Source organism: Moschus berezovskii, chromosome 23 (assembly GCF_049115385.1).
Source record: "Moschus berezovskii isolate FMDL1 chromosome 23, NW_MosBer_1.0, whole genome shotgun sequence".
Taxonomy (NCBI): Eukaryota; Metazoa; Chordata; class Mammalia; order Artiodactyla; family Moschidae; genus Moschus; species Moschus berezovskii.
In genome coordinates, this window is record NC_142482.1 from 30,765,423 (window position 1) to 30,781,568 (window position 16,146).

At 42.6% G+C, this 16,146-nt stretch overlaps 1 protein-coding gene across 2 annotated transcripts in view; it reads left to right on the plus strand.

The window, feature by feature from the left end:
* Nucleotides 1-16,146, plus strand: part of RUNX2 (RUNX family transcription factor 2) — a 135,181-nt gene that overhangs the window by 15,665 nt on the left and 103,370 nt on the right. The window lies entirely within an intron of this gene.

Below are 16,146 nucleotides of genomic sequence, written 5' to 3' on the forward strand. Positions count from 1 at the left end.
TGAGGAATTTATCCAAGATAAGTTAGTGCTACTTTCACGTGAAGAGTTTCTTTGCCAAGTTTGCTATCTGCATATATTTTTACGAGGGGCAATTAGATCTTCACAGTTAGTGGAAAATCAAATTACACTTTTCACCTTTGCCTCAAAATTGCTAAGCCCAACATAACTTTGTGAATTTCCGTTACTGTAAGTTTTCTTGCTAAAAAATTCTGCTCATCCACTGGACACAATAGATGAGGCAGAACAGACCCACGAGAGCTGAGGAAGAAAACAAACTGAAAAATCCTGAGCTTAGTCAAAAAGCTTTTGCGTGTGTTTCCCATGGTCTAAGAATGTGTTTTAACTTTTTAACTCGCCCACTCAGTTCCCTTTATAGAGAGCACACTGCTTAATTACGAAGAATTTATTTGCAAATGATAACTTGCTTGATTGTTACAACACTGTTGTTTGCTCATGTTCTAGTAATTGCCATGGATAGTTTCTTTAGCAGATAGAGTCAAGCCAGGTTTAAATCCACCTTGGTTTATTTGTCTCCTGGGACATCTGAAAGGTTGAACCAGCATCACTTGAAGGCAGTGCCCATCATCCATTTGGGCTAATAGGCATTTTCCCCTTAAATCCAAATTAAAACAGGTTTGCTCCCCCCTCCACCCCTAAAACTGATTTGAACATACTTACCAGAGCTGAATTTAAATATGTTTAAGGATTAAAGATTATTTAATATATACAACCTGAAAAATTCCATGCCAATGGAAACATCATACAGAACTCTGCCTTTGATGAGTGAATCCATTGGAGATGTAGCCATTGTGTTTTGAGAGTTTAATTTGGCTTGTGGTGGAGGGACAGCTGGCAGAAATCTTTGTTATATAATGATACACCTGCCAAGACAATGGCACAGCTCTTCTGCCCCTAAAGTCGAGAGCAAAGGGCTGGTGACGTTTTGCCTCCCCTCTGCCCCTGGGGCCGCCTGTCCTTGAGCGATGGGAAGACGCGTTGCCTCCCGCGGTTCTCGACACTGTCTCTTCTCACGAAGGCTGACGGCTCGCACAAACTAGGGAGGTTTCCTGCCTGAAGAGTCAGTCTTTGAGGTTTTTCTTTTCTCCTTCTTTCGTGTGTATGGCGTTCTTTTAAGTTTCCCAATGATGGGAGCGCTGGCTCTGTCTGCTCAGGCTAAGAGTGTCCTGTTAGGCGGTGGCCACACACACGTCTCTGGTTGCCCTGTCTGTGGTCCTGAGGGCCAGCAATCATGCAGTGCAGGTGAATGGATCAGCGTAGGGCTATCTGGCCTGATTTCGGATTTTTGCCTGACTTTTCTGGACCACTGTCCATCTGGAATGATGGCTTAGGATGGAAGACATCTAGCATTTTATCTGATTAGCCCCCGAGTTCCTGAAAAAGCAGGGACATCTCTCTTAATAATGCACCAAGCAGGATGGTAGTCTTTTCACATTTAACACGACTAATACTTATCTCGTAGAGATGTTTCCTGCTGATCTCAGCTGCTTTTCTCAGTTCTTGGAAAAACCATCATTGTGTGTGTGTGTGTATGTATGTCTCTCTCTCTCTGTGTATATTTCCAGATGCTCACAAGTTGATGCTCAGACTTGATGGTTGGGAGAGGAAGCAGGGGAAGGTGGGCGCTGCCTCATTCTGAAAGTGGTGACAAAAAGAAGGAGGTAGAATAGCTTTGGGAGAGTCACTTCTCTTTCAAGCAAGGGTAGTGTCACCTCATTCCCAGGAGGCCATTGGTAGGCTCAGTCCCTGTGAAGACAGAGAAGTGCTCTGAAAGCAGTGAGAGTTAGGGACGGAGCAGATAGTGCGCGTATGGCCTGAGCTTAGGCTTTTGATGCTGCTGAAGGTGCTGGGGAGAAGCAGATAGAGAAACCAGGTGGCAGACCACTGCCCTAGACCTGCTCACAGACCAACAACATCTGTGGAAACGTGATGTTGTTTCTCTACGTCACAAGGTGACTGGCCAGACTCTGTCTGGCTGTGTCTGGTATCAGTAACATTTCAATCCTACAACCTGTGTTCTCGGTACAGGGTTATTTCCTTCTGCCCTGCTCTTGGCCATCTGAGCACTGAATGTTTGTAAAGAGTAAAACCCTCTTCTCAATATTGTTCTTTAGTTTTGAGACTCCCAGGTGTGGACAATGCCCAGGATTTTCAGTTTCCTTCAACTGTGAGTTGAAGGCTTTTAATTGATAAGTGTGTATATAGTGTTAAATGACGAATCCTCTAGAACATGGGTTGGCAGACACTTTTTTTTGTAATGTGCCAGATAGGAAATGATTTCAACTCTCTGGGTCCTATGATATCTGCCACAGGGACTCAATTCTACCAGTGTAGTTCAAAAGCAGCCTTCAACCATACATAAACAAATGGTAGTGGCTGCATATCAATAAAACTTTATTTGCAAAAATAGGTTGGTGGCGTCAGATTTGGCACACAAGTTGTGGTTTGCCAACCACTGCTCTAGACTTCTTCAAAGTGGCTTATTTTCTCAACCATTAACAGAGAAGAGCTTTAGGAAAAGGCTTTCCTGAGGGGAGAAAAAAAAAAAAGACAGTGAATGCAATTGTTTTAGCATCTTCTCCCACAAAATTTTAATTCTGTAAGTACACCAACTCGATGGACATGAGTTTGAGTGAACTCCGAGAGTTGGTGATGGACAGGGAGGCCTGGCGTGCTGTGATTCATGGGGTCGCAAAGAGTCGGACACGACTGAGCGACTGAACTGAACTGAACTGAATGGTTGTCATTGAAAGACTGTACATCTGTTTCTTACTGCGAAAGTTTGAAGGGATTGAGTATTTTGCTCTCTTGATTCCTGTTAATGGAATTTCACTCCTTCTTCAGAAGATCACAGTATAAGTTGAAAAGGCTGCTTCTAGCAGATGAGCTGTTTGAACAAGGACAGGTTCCGGGTTAACTGGTTGGGTCTTTACTCAGCAACAGGACAGTGATTATGGGTGTGGGCTTTTGCATCAGGCTGTCTGGATTGAGAGCCCGGATGCCACCGTTCACCAGCAGTGTGGTGATAGGCAAGTTACCTAAGTTCTCTTGGCCTCGGTTTCCTCCTCTGTTAAAGTGAGAAAAATAATTAATAATAAAGTGAGAAGACTAATAGTAGTATCTTGCCCATCCATTCCTGCAAAGATGTTAAGTGATGTCATGTATCTAAAGTTCACAGCCCAGGGACTGTCAGGCAGCAAGTGCACAGTAAGCATGAGCTATTATTACATCAGTTTCAGCGTCAGAAGTTTGCTGTAGTTTTTACTTAGAGTACACTTCCAGGAAATAGATACCATCCAGCTTCTGTTCTCTCGGCTAATTTTTTTTTTTCCTTGCAGATGGCTTTGCTAATTTCCGCTCATTAGTAAATGACACTAATAATGTTATAAATTGTGCTGGAGCAGGTATTCATGCTGCCTGGGGACAGCTGGGCAGAAACCATGATAAACAGTTTGTTCGCAGCGAAGTCCAAGAGAGGATGCTAGGGCACTGATGCTGCCCTCAGAGGCCCCACTTATCAGCCCATCTGCCAAGGCTTGCTTTTCACTCAAAAAATCAGAAAGGTTTCATCCATGTTTTCTGTCTCTGGCAGCTGAACGGGTACTGTCACATCACAAACAACTCCTTCTCTTAATATACACATCTGGCGCTGGCAGTTGGACGAACTTCATAAGAGCACATGATCATCACTCATTACAAGATTAAAAAGTACCCCATGGCATCATTGATGTTTTTTAACTTTGATCTTTGGCAGTTGTGATTCATCTCAGTTATAAAACTTCCCTTTAAAGGAACACAGCCGATGACTTATTAGAACCTTCATCTTAAGTAGCATAAACATGAGAATGGTACACATCTTTACAAAATGCCATTTATTTTCTCCGCCAGCTTATCAGTTTAAGACATGACATCATACTTAAGATCCCAAATTTGTCAGCCTTGTGTTTAGGCAAGGCATTTTGACCTTCTGTTGGCAAGTTAGCTCTGAAGAGGTACTGCGGTATGTTCGGCAGCAGAAGTCAGTGGAGCAGCAGCAGCTACAGTAATGCATTTGGATGCCTAACTCTTTCAAACATCAGTTCCTATTAGGATCTTTTGTTCCACGTATGCAGTCCGTTCCAACTGCAGTCCTTTTGAAAGAACTTCTTCAGGAAGATGAAATCCTGCTCAGAGGTGTCATATTCTAGTGTTGTGGTTCTGAGTTAAGGAGGAAGAGTGATGGAAGGGTATTATTGGCTCTGCAGAGGATGGAAAAAGTAACTCACCTTACAGAGTCAGAAGTCTTTTTATTCTCTTGCTGCTCTGTCAGTCATCTATTGCTGAATAACAAACCATCCCCAAACACAGTGGCTGAAAATAGCAACCAGGGAATTCCCTGGTGGTTCAGTGGTTACCACCCTGTGCCTCTGCTGCAGGAAGCCCAGGTTTGATCCCTGGTCAGAGAACTAAGATCCCAAAAGCTTCCTGGTGCAGAAAAAAGTTTAAAAAAAAAAGACCCAAAAAAAGAAACAGCCACGACTCTGTGGGTTGACTGGGGTTCATCTGGATGGGTTTTCTATGGTCTTTCTTACAGTAAGGTAACAGCTGGTGCTGGAACATGCATGATGATCTCAGTCCCTTGTCTGGTGCCTTTATGGGGTGACCGGAAGTTTAGGCTCATCAGGAAGGAGGCGACAGCTGGGCCTTTCTCTCTCTCCTATAGTTCCAGAGCCTCGCCCTCTCCATGTGGCCTTTTCTATCAGAGTCTGACTTCCTATGTGGCAGCTCAGGGTTCCCTTGGGTGCAAAAGTGGGAACTTTGAGGCCTTTGTAAGGCTTCTTAAGGCTCAGAATTGGAGTAGAGTCACTTCTTACATATTCTATTGGTTAAAACAAGATACATGTGCAGCCTGGCCTTGAGGGGAAAAAAATCTTACAAGATGAATGATGGTGATGGTGGTTCGCTGGACCACCAATGTCACCTACTTCCGTAAGTGCTTGTATCGGAAATGTCATTGCTGCCACAGGAGAAATAATTTTTTGAGGTACCATTTCCTGAAAGGTCTTCTGACTTTTTATTCTGGAAGACATCTAAAGTTCTTCAAGGTCACTCCAAGTTCCAGTGCTAGTAGCTTCGCTGAATTAGACCAGTTTGGTAATTACCAGATGAATGAGGGGTTGGTGATACCTTGTGGTGCTTGGTATCAGCAGGTCAATAGCAAGTCAAGCGCGATCAGTCCTCTTATGGGAGAAGAATATTAGATAGTTGAACATAAAGAGGTTATTTGCCTTGCTTGGCAGCTGGGCAAATCTGTAGCCAAAGTATCACATGGATCCTCAAATGAACAAGCCTGGTGGTTTTATACTCTCTATCACTCAGCTTTACAAATTCTCCCTTGCCAGTACACCTGCAAATCTGATACCTAATGCACATGAATGGGTTTCTAAGAGCTTCCATGTGCTGTGCCCCAGGGAAGTAAATCATAGTTACTCTCCAGGAGAGACCAAAGCCATCATCTGTATCTTTGCTACTGGGACACTTTTGGTCAATGCTGGCCACCTACCCGTCCTGAGCTGGGGGGAGAAGGGGAAAACCCTGCCTTTTCTTTCCCACGATCTGGCTCCTTTCCTGCAGGCTTGGAGCGCATGGCTGCAGCACTGCTCTGCTCAATTCCTTTTGTGACTTCGGTAGGGCTAGCGCTTAGGTGATGGAGAACCTCTCTGGGTTTGCAGGGTACCATGTGTGTTTCAGGGCTGTCTCAGCACTCAGCTTCACCAGCTTGTCAGGCTTATGTCCTGCAGCCAAACTGTTTTCTTTTCCTGCTTGCTTCTTTTCACCTGTGCCCAGTTCAATGCACGTTTTTAATTCTTTAGAGAGCATTTTATTATTCTACATTCTTGTGCACCTCCGATTGCAGAGGTTTTACCTTATAAACTGAACATTTAAGACAGACTTAAATAAAACAGTGGTCTGGGCCCTGAAGCATCTCATTTTTCTCCCATGCTGTTCCACCCAGTTCTTAAAAAAATTTTTTTTAAATGAATATTAAATATTTCCATAAAGACTATTTTTGTTCAAGTTTAAAATATTGTTGTTGTTCACTGTTCTTTAGTCTCTCAGTTGTGTCTGACTTTGCGACCCTGTGGATTGCAGCATGCCAGGCTTCCCTGTCCTTCACCATCTTCCAGATTTTGTTCAAACTCATGTCCGTTGAGTCAGTGATGCCATCCAACTATCTCATCCTCTGTTGCCCTCTTCTCCTTCTTCTGTCAATGTTTCCCAGCATCAGGGTCTTTTCCAAAGAGTCTGCTGTTCACATCAGGTGACTGAAGTATTGGAGTTTCAGCTTCAGCATCAGTCCTTCCAATGAATGTTCAGTTTAAAATATATCTTTTATTTATTTGTTTAATTTTTGTCCACACCCAGCAGCATGTGGGCTCTTACTTCCCTGACTGGGGGTCAAAAGCACTGGAAGGTGAAGTCTTAACCACTGGACAACCAGGCCAGTCCCTCCATCCAGTTCTCCAGCCCCAAAAAGGGTGGTAAGAATCGTGGTCTTGGCATTCTCTGTCCCTTATTGCAGATGTGTCAGTGGCAGCTGGCTTTTATCCTCCACTGCTCTTCACCCTGGTTGGGTGTAGGAATAGACTTTTAATGGTGCCTGGCCCATGATCTTTGCTTATTTATCAGTGGTGGACGCTGATATAGAGCTTGGTCAGATGTGAAAAAGGACGGGAAACATGCAAAGTGTGTTGGATGAAGGGACAGCAAAATTGTTTAAAAGCTATTTGATTTGTCTGGACAGAGTTGGTGTGTTCACATTCTTGTTGTCTGTGAAGACAATTTGAGAAATGCTTGATAAGCCTCGTACCACACCCCTGATGCCACTGGCCTGAATTTTAGTCTCTGGTTGGAAGTGTTAGTAAAGAAAACCCTCAACTTTTTTTTTTTTTTAATGGGAAAACAATTTTTTTTTATTGAATGAAAGATTCTTTAAATTCTATAGACTTCACAATTTTTAAACGTTTCACACACATGATATTTTTTAAAGGTTATTTTTTAATGTGGACCGCTTTTTAAAGTCTTTGTTGAATTTGTTACACTATTACTTCTGTTTTATGCTTTGATATTTTGGCCACCAGGCATATGGGATCTTAGATCCCCAACCAGGGATTGAACAAACACCCCCTGCATTGGAAGGTGAAGTCTTAACCACTGGAGCACCAGGGAAGTCCCTACACGTGGTTTTTTATTGTCCCATTATAACCCCTTTTATTCCCCCCTTACTCCTGCATGGCCCCTCCCCCTTCCTTCTTTCCACTGGTAACCACTAGTTTGTTTTGTATATCTGTGAGTCTGCTTCTTTTTCGTTTTATTCACTAGTCTGTTGTATTTTTTAGATTCCACATATAAATGATATCACATAGTATCTGTCTTTCTGTGTCTGACTGACTTCACGTTGCATAAAGCCCTCCAAGTCCCATGTTACTGCAAAAATGCCCTCCACTTCTTGACTTGCAGACTTCCTGTGGTTCTTCCCTGTCTCTGAAGTGCCCAAGCAGTGGCAGTGAGGGGTCCAGGCCACATTTTGATATTTACAAGGCAGCAACCACAAGCAGCAGTTTGATGGTCATAAATATGCGTCCTTTGGTCACTAAGATCCAAACCATCATTGACCACCTTTGACTTAAGAGAATAATCACAGTTAAAAAAAACTGTTCCCTTTCCCCTTTTCCTTAAGGAGGATGGTGAGGGAGTCAGAAGCGCTGGTGGAAGTTAAGTCTGGTGGTTGGTGGAATGTACTCTTGAGAGGAGCAGTTTTAAATCTCTTGCAGTACTTTTTCTTTCTTTCTGTTGACTGACTGTCAGGAGCTGGGAAGATGGCCAAGAAGGAAATGACACATCGAGAGGCATTTTGTGTTGTGCAATATTCTGTGGAACTGATGCAAGGCTATATGGCCTGTTTACACATTCCTTCGCTCGCAGACAGCATGGCAGTAATTGAATTCAGCAGCACATGGCATGCTGCAGCAAGGAGCTGGGCCTTCACATCCTTTCATGGCAAATTATCGCAGCCGTTAAAACACGCTCATGTCCCCCCTTTGCACTCTCCGCTGGCTTCTCAGTGCTGAATGTGCTTCCGCAGTGTGAGACGTGTGTTCACAGGCAGCGTGGCTTTCGCAGGTAGAGCTCCCTGCCCACAGACACAGTTCCATTGATATATTTGCTTCTCACGAAATATAGCGAGCAGCCTGGCAGGTTTAAGCAGCGTGGCAGGGTCTCAAGCTCTGTGTGCTCTCAAAACACACCGACTGCACCCAGGTGTGTCCTCGGTTTATATCTCACTGGAAGTCAGAAGTTATTCATTCTTAAAACAGTGCTAAAGACTTGAGAGAGAGAAAAAAATATTTTTTTTGGCTTTATTTTATAAAAAATAAATTTTCCTTCCCGAGAGAGAGAACTTCCAATAGATCACTGAACTACTTCTATTTTGTTTGTACTATAGCATTTGCTTCAGGAAGGGCTGGACCAGAGGAAAATAGAAAATACTTGAGAATAACAGAGAAAAAAGATTCGTCATGTTGCTCTTCATATTCATACTTGTCCCTGCCTAGCATGTTATAGGATACCTTTATGATGTCAGCTGACATCATAGTCTTGTCATAGACCATCTTTGGTCTTCATATAAAATCTCTGAAGTTTTTATTTAGGCAAGCGTGGAAAATAATTGCTCACTTTTTCGAGAAACTCTTGGAAATTAAGCCAGTGCATAAAAAGTACATAAATCGACAGTATTAATTCAAGGTCATATGCAGAAGACTGTATCTGGGATGTGGTGCTTAAGTATTAGTAGCAAAGAAAGAGCTCCCTTTTCCTCTCGAAGTTTCTCTGCTGCTGTGCGCTGGTGGCGGGACTCTGCTTGCAGACGAAAGTACTTCATTAAAATTCAGGATTATGGCTTATATCCAGACTCCTCTAAGAAAGGTAACTCAGATTTAAACTCACATTAAGATAAAAAATAAGTCATCTTGAATCCTTTATTGGGAGGAGGCTTGGGAAGATGAAGGGAGAATGATCAACCAAGTCCTTGTACTAAACGTAAACACAGAGTCAGGTGGGCAGGCCAGGCCTCTGCTGGCCTTGAAGGCAGTCATTGCCAAGTTTAAGTGTTGCGGTTTTGCTTCAGGTCAGCCCTAGCTGATTGTCAAGTCTGATTAGGATTCTATAATCTCATGGTGTGAAGTTTTGGTTTTTATATTTCCATATTTACCCCCTTTGCAAATATTTCCCTTTTATAGAGTAGTTCTCATCTAGTTTTGTTCTAGATATGTGTTGACTTTTTCCTCTCCTGGTTAGCAAATTATCATTCAATTTCTGTTTTTCTTTTAATTACCATTATTACTATTTTAATGTGTATATTTGTCTCAGTGAAATTCATTATAATCTCTGTCCACCTCAGATAATAGAAGAACCTTACTTAAAGAAACCTTAAAAAATGATAATTTTTATTGGGAGTATTGTTGCTTTATCAGTTTCTGCTGTACAGCAAAGTGAATCAGTGAAGTATTAGGACTGTAGCCCGCCAGGCTCCTCTGTCCATGGAATTCTTCAGGCAAGAATACTGAAGTGTTTTGCCATTCCTTTCTCCAGGGGATCTTCCCGATCCAGGGACTGAACCCAGATCTCCTGCATTGCAAGTAGATTCTTTACCATCTGAGCCACTTGGGGAGAGGTAGAATCAAACTTGTGGTTACCGAAGGGGAAGGGATAAATTAGGAGTTTGGGATTAGCTTGTGCACACTGCTATATATAAAATAGATTAAACAGCAAGGACTGACTGTATAGCACAGGGAACTATACTCAGTGTCTTTCAATAACCTATAATGGAAAAGAATCTGAAAAAGAATAGATATTGATCTATCTATATATATATATCTGTTATACATAGATATATATTATATAGATCTATACCTATTATATATCTATAGATCTGTGTCTATTACATATCTATATAGAAATATAATATATATCTATATAAAACTATATTATATATCTAATGTATCTATTCCGTTCCGTCGCTCAGTCGTGTCCGACTCTATGCGACCCCGTGGACTGTAGCCTACCCGGCTTCTCCATCCATGGGATTCTCCAGGCAAGAATACTGGAGTGGGTTACTGTTTCCTTCTCCAGGGGATCTTCCCGACCCAGGGATCGAACCCGGGTCTCCCACATTGGAGGCAGACACTTTAACCTCTGAGCCATTATGTATATATATTCTTTTTCAGATTCTTTTCCATTATACATTATTGCAAGACATTGAGGTCCCTGTAGGTCCTTGTTGTTTAATCTATTTTATATGTAGTAGTGTGCACAAATTAACCCCAGACTCGTCCCTTCCCCCTTTGGTAACTGTAAGTTTGATTCTGTCTCTCCTCATGTTGTCTGATATTTTTATCTTTGTTTTATGCTTCCAGAATTAGTCATCATCAGTATTTAAACTGTTTATTTCATAGTTGCCTGAATGTTTTATCAGTTTATTTGCTCACCATTCCTTCCTACACGTGGGTCCTTCCTTCTGGATTGTTTTCTTGATGTATGTTCTTTAGTAGTTCTTTCAGTGAGAACCTGTTCAGGGTAGACCCAGTTTTGGTTCTTGAAAATGTCAGCAGTTGCGGCCACTGGCTGCCAGTGTGGTGTGGTGTGAGAGGCACCCTGTGAAGAGTCCAGCTGCTCGGGGGGCTGGAGAGCCACACTCCCGGCCATTCTTTGGGCTGAGACTTTTAGGCGGTCGTGATCAAACTAGTGAGTAGCACTTAAGGGAATGGAATCCGGGGCTTCCATGGATGATGGATGAGGGAAAGGGGAATGCTCTGAGAAGTCCAGGGCCAGTGACGGGAGGGGTGATGGGAAGAAACGTTCCCGCCGACAGAAGGGGAGAAGACAAAGGAAAGGGGTATTTAGGGAGAGGAAACTCAACTTAAAACTTCGCTGTTTCCTCATGGTCAGGCCCTATGGTGCTTTGTAACTTTCTATCCAAATTTATGGTAACAAGCTATGTCATTGAACTGGATTCTCTGAGGTCATCTGGCTGCTGCTCATTGAACAACCAGAGCAGCACTTCTTAAATGTTGTATCCACACGTTTTCTGTCATTTTAGTGAGAGTACAGGATTCAGAGCCAAAAGATGCTTCATTTACCAAAAGATGGCCAATCAGTCATTAAATGAAGCAGGGGAGAAAACAGATGGGGCACGGTTTAAGAGAGCTGGGTTCACACTCTTGGGTAGAACTCTCTGTAGGCAGAGTGGACGGGGGGCCTCCCGTGTTGGCTCTGTGCAACTCTCATCAAAGTGGCTGGTGGGGAAGAGGTCAGCTGACACTCAAGCTGGTACTTTCCGCCTTTCCATGAACCTTCGCACTCTGTATGTACCCTGTGTGACATGCATCTTCTCGTCCCTTACCTTCTTGATGTTAATTCTCAGGAGCTACAACTTGTGTGACAATGCTAGCATGTATTTTTCTAGGCAAAACTCAGGGTGATTTAACCTGGACTCTATGCCTTCTTAGGGTTGGCCTGGAAAATTATTCAGAGAAAAATATGAGCCCTTTAGAGAGATTATGAAGGTCCTGAAACACTGTTATATCGGAAGTGAAGAGAAATATAGATGTGTTAAAAAAAAAAAAGCGTGATTGTGAAGTCTAGGTGGCTAATTCTAGAGCTTTGGTTTCTGTTTCATCTCCTCACCATTCACTCAATTCTACAGAAACAAGTTACAGTGTTTTTTGCTCCATGAGGGCTGTTTCAGAGCAGCATAATGGGAAGTTCATCTGTAGCTATAGTTTGTGTGGAAGATGTGGATTCACTTATGGTTGAGGGAGTGGGAGGACTTGAAAAGTCCTCTTCTGAGATCTCAATGCCATCTGAGTGACCCTAGGCAAAGCCCTACACTTCTCTCCAGTTCAGTTTCTTCATCCTTTCAGTGGAAATAGACATAAAGACAACTTCAGAGTAGCTGGGAGTAACTTGCAAGGAATGATCATAAACTGCTTGGCACACATGAAGGGCAACTTAAATACCAAATAGTAATTATATAGCGCCTTTCTGCCAAGGAGTTCCAAAGGCTTAGACATTACCTCACTGGTTCTCTTTATATCCCTTTGAGGAATACATTATGCCTTTTACAGGTGGGTAAACTGAGGCATGGGCACTTGAAAACTCATTTGCTGCATGTCGGTCTACAAGTCAGCAGATGATTTATGGAGGTGGGCAAGGAGCCCAGTTCTCTTCCTGTTCGGTTATTCACTGCTCAGACTCCCTGATGCTTTGTCATTTAAGTTGTGTAGCTCCTGGTATCGTGCCCAGGATATTCTTGATTGATGCTCTGAAGTAGTGTTACCTGAGAGGCAAGCCTGGTGATGTGGCAGCCTTGCTATATAGTACAAAAGTCCCAAGGTATAGCCTCATACACAGAAGACATATGTATGTAAATCTCTGTGTGTGTGTGTGTGTATAGTCGATATATATGTTTGTGAAATGAATCTTGAATTCATTAAGATGAAAGTTCACCAGAGCTGAAAACATCGAATTCTGTGAGATGAACACAAATTTTGTACATTAACCCTCAGTAGAATCTCACTTTGAATACCACCAAAATAAAGCTCATTAACCTTAAAAAAAAAAAGGTGGGGGGCTTCCCTGGTGGATCAGGTGGTAAAGAACCTGCCTGCAATGGAGGAGACCTGGGTTCTATCCCTGGGTCAGGAAGATCCCCTGGAGAAGGGAATAGCTACCTACTCCAATATTCTTGCCCGGAGAATTCCATGGATAGAGGAGCCTGGTGGATTACAGTCTGTGGGGTTGTGAAGAGTCAGACACAACTTAGTGACTAACACACAAACACACAACCTTAAAAAAGAAAAATCGCTCAACTAGAAAATACAGACAAGGCCTTGAAGGAAAAGTTAGAGAATAAAAATTAATCAAAAGAGGAAAATTTTAAAAAGGTCCATAATCCTATCTCCAAAGATTTCCACTGCCAATGATAGCCTGACTATTAATAAATCATATTCATCATTCATTAAATTTCATAGAAATGAACTGCTAGCGCTTCCGTGAAGGGCTCAGCCTTGAAGACATAGCACCAGAAAGACGATGGAATGCTCCAAGAGGTGTCAGTGTGTTGACGCTGAAAGGAGAGAGAATTCCTGGAGATGAGAGTAACTGCGTTAAGGAGCAGAAGCAAGATGGTGGGACTGACCGCAGTTTCCAGCTTTTTTATGTCTTGGAAGAGGCAGCAGCTTTCTCTCTGTTGGGGGCTGTGGTCCTGGCTTTGCCAGGATGATTAACTAGATGGACAGGAGAAGGGCACCTTCTTCCCACCACCCCTCAAATACCACCCCCATTGGTAACCACTGACAGAGCCTTTTAAGTGACAATTAGAGATATTTGTTCCTCCTGGGTTTATTGAGATATAATGGACACCCAGCACTGAATGCCTCTAAGGTGTACAGCATAATGGTTTGACTTACCTCTGTCATGAAAGGATTACTGCAATAAGTTTAATCAATGTCCATTATCTCTTGTTATTGTTCAGTTGCTCAGTCCTGTCCAACTCTTTGCGACCCCATGAACTGCAGCATGCCAGGCTTCCCCTGTCCTTCATCATCTCCTGGAGCTTGCTCAAACTCATGTCCATTGAGTCGGAGATGCCATCCAACCATCTCATCCTCTGTCGTCCCGTTCTCCTTCTGCCTTCAATCTTTCCCAGCATCAGGGTCTTTTCCAATTAAAAATTCAAGAAATAGAGAAACGTTTTTTTTCCTCATGATGAGCTCTCTTAGGATTTGCTGTCTCAACTGCTTTCATAGATCACATGTAACGACGGTAATTATGTCACTCATGTTGCATGCTACATCCTTAGCACATGTTTATCTTATAACTGGATGTCTCTACCTTTGTAAAACATTTTTTTTCCAGTTTTTTAAAGAGAGATTGGGAATAGGCTGTCTTATTTAATTTGCTTTTTTATTTTTGGCTGCACCCTACACGATCTTAGTTCCAGGACCAGGGATCGAACCCGCATCCCCTGCATTGGAAGCGTAGAGTCTCAACCATTGGACCGCCAGGGAAGTCCCCTGGAAGTCTGTACCTTTTGACTACCATTGTGCAATCCCCCCCTCCCGCCCAGATATATTTTAAAATGTAAATATTTCCAGCAGTGGAGACATTGATTCCTTCAAAAATCAAATGTGTACCATTAGCCAGGTTCCAGGCATACAAAGCAGAGCAGATGTGACCCCACCTTTGAGGAGCCTCCATTCTATGGGCCAGACAGACAAGAAATGGGCAAATGAACTTTTACTCTGTAATTGCATTTAATTGCAAGTTGTGACAGTTCTGTAAAGGGAACTGATCTAGTAGTAAAGAAGGATTGGGAGCCTATTCTCGAGTGTTCTGGAAAGGACACAGCCTCAGAGCAGATACGTGAGGGTGAAACAAAGCCAGCTCTAGGAAGAGTGGAGAAGAGGCTTCAAAAGCAAAGGGTGCTGGAGATTCTTTTCTGAGTTAAGACTTTGAGGACAGGACCTTCATAGATGTTATCAGTAAAGCACAGCATATTTTAAGACTTTTTTCGGTTAACAACTTGGTTTAAATAAGCATATCCGATTAGTTAGATGCTCATTGTGTAGCAGGATCGTTTGGGGAAGGTGTGTTGAGGAAGGCCGTGAAGAGCTCTGGTGGGGAAGAAAGAGTGGGAGTAAACACTGGTTCCCAAAGAACACGTTTTCTTTAAAGAAGGAACTGTAGGAGCAGGTTTGCACCAAAAAGAACCCAAACAAAGCAGTAGGTTTCCTGTTCGAGTACATCCTGTAGGGCGTGTGTAATGCACAAAAGTCCTGGGCTTTTGGAGACGGCGAGAAGCAATTCCAAAGGTGAGCTGGGTTTCAAAACATAAGAGCAACATGGAAAACTTAAGAATGTTTAGCGAAAAGCATTGATGATGATTAAAGGATTGTAAAATTGAACCTATAAGGATAAGTTGAAAGACTTGGGATTATTTAGCTTCAAGAAGAGGAGACTAAAAAATGACTTAATAACAGACTTCGAAATTATAAGGAGTTATTAAGCTGTGTATGGTGACCAGCTGTTTTGTTTCTGGCATAGAGACAGCGTAGGTTTTCACTGAAGCATAATAGATTTAGGTTAGATTTAAAGAAGAACTTCTGGACTCTGAGAACTGTTAAACAGGACAGGTCGCTGAAGGCTGAGGATTTTGACTGGAGGACTCCTCCTTCAAATCTCTTCCCTTTTCATCATTCTACGTGTGTTTATCAGTGCAACAAAGTGCCACCTTTCTGCTTTTAAAATCAAAGTCATGATTTCTGTTTCCCATTATAATTCTGAAGCTCAGAGTCACAGAGGTTTGTAGACATAAATGATGAGGGTAATTTGTCTTGCTTCAATGGCCATTAGAATCTTTAATTGAGAAAAATATGACGAAAAAGAGGAACAGATCTGCCACATGGCAAAAAAAAAAAATTGTTCTTGATAATCACAAGAGATGCACGATTAAGAATTTGGGGCCACGTGAGGGTGAGATCGTTTTATCCGTAGAAAAACTCAGGTTTATTTGACTTGTATATACCAGATTCAGAAGGTAAAGTTCTAGGAAGTCGACTCATTTTCCTCTCTTCCCTCCCTACTGGGAGAAGTCAAAAACATTTCCAGGTGACCCCGAAGTTCATATAACCTGTAGCTCAAGAGACGCAATCCAAAAATCACCCTCAAGGAATTTGTCAGCACGGAGAAGGAAGGAGAGGGGAAATAGGCAGGATTTATTTCTGAAAACAGAAACCTTCATGCATTTAGAAGCTGGCAGAGCAGGGGAGAAGTTGAGCAGGGCGAATCTGAGAAGGGCTGACTGTGTACGCCGTTGCTTTCCACGGTGGAGCTGGGGCTGCAGGGAGGCTAAGAGTCCCGCTTCCTGGGTTAAGCTTTCTCAAGAAAGCCAAGTGTCAGGGTTTTCATTTTAAAATGTATTTCTGAATCCACTCTTTCACTGATTAAATACCTGTCTGAGCAGCTTTTGTAATAATAAATTAGCCCACCTGTAGATGGTTGCTTCGAGCACTGATGCAACGGTGAAAA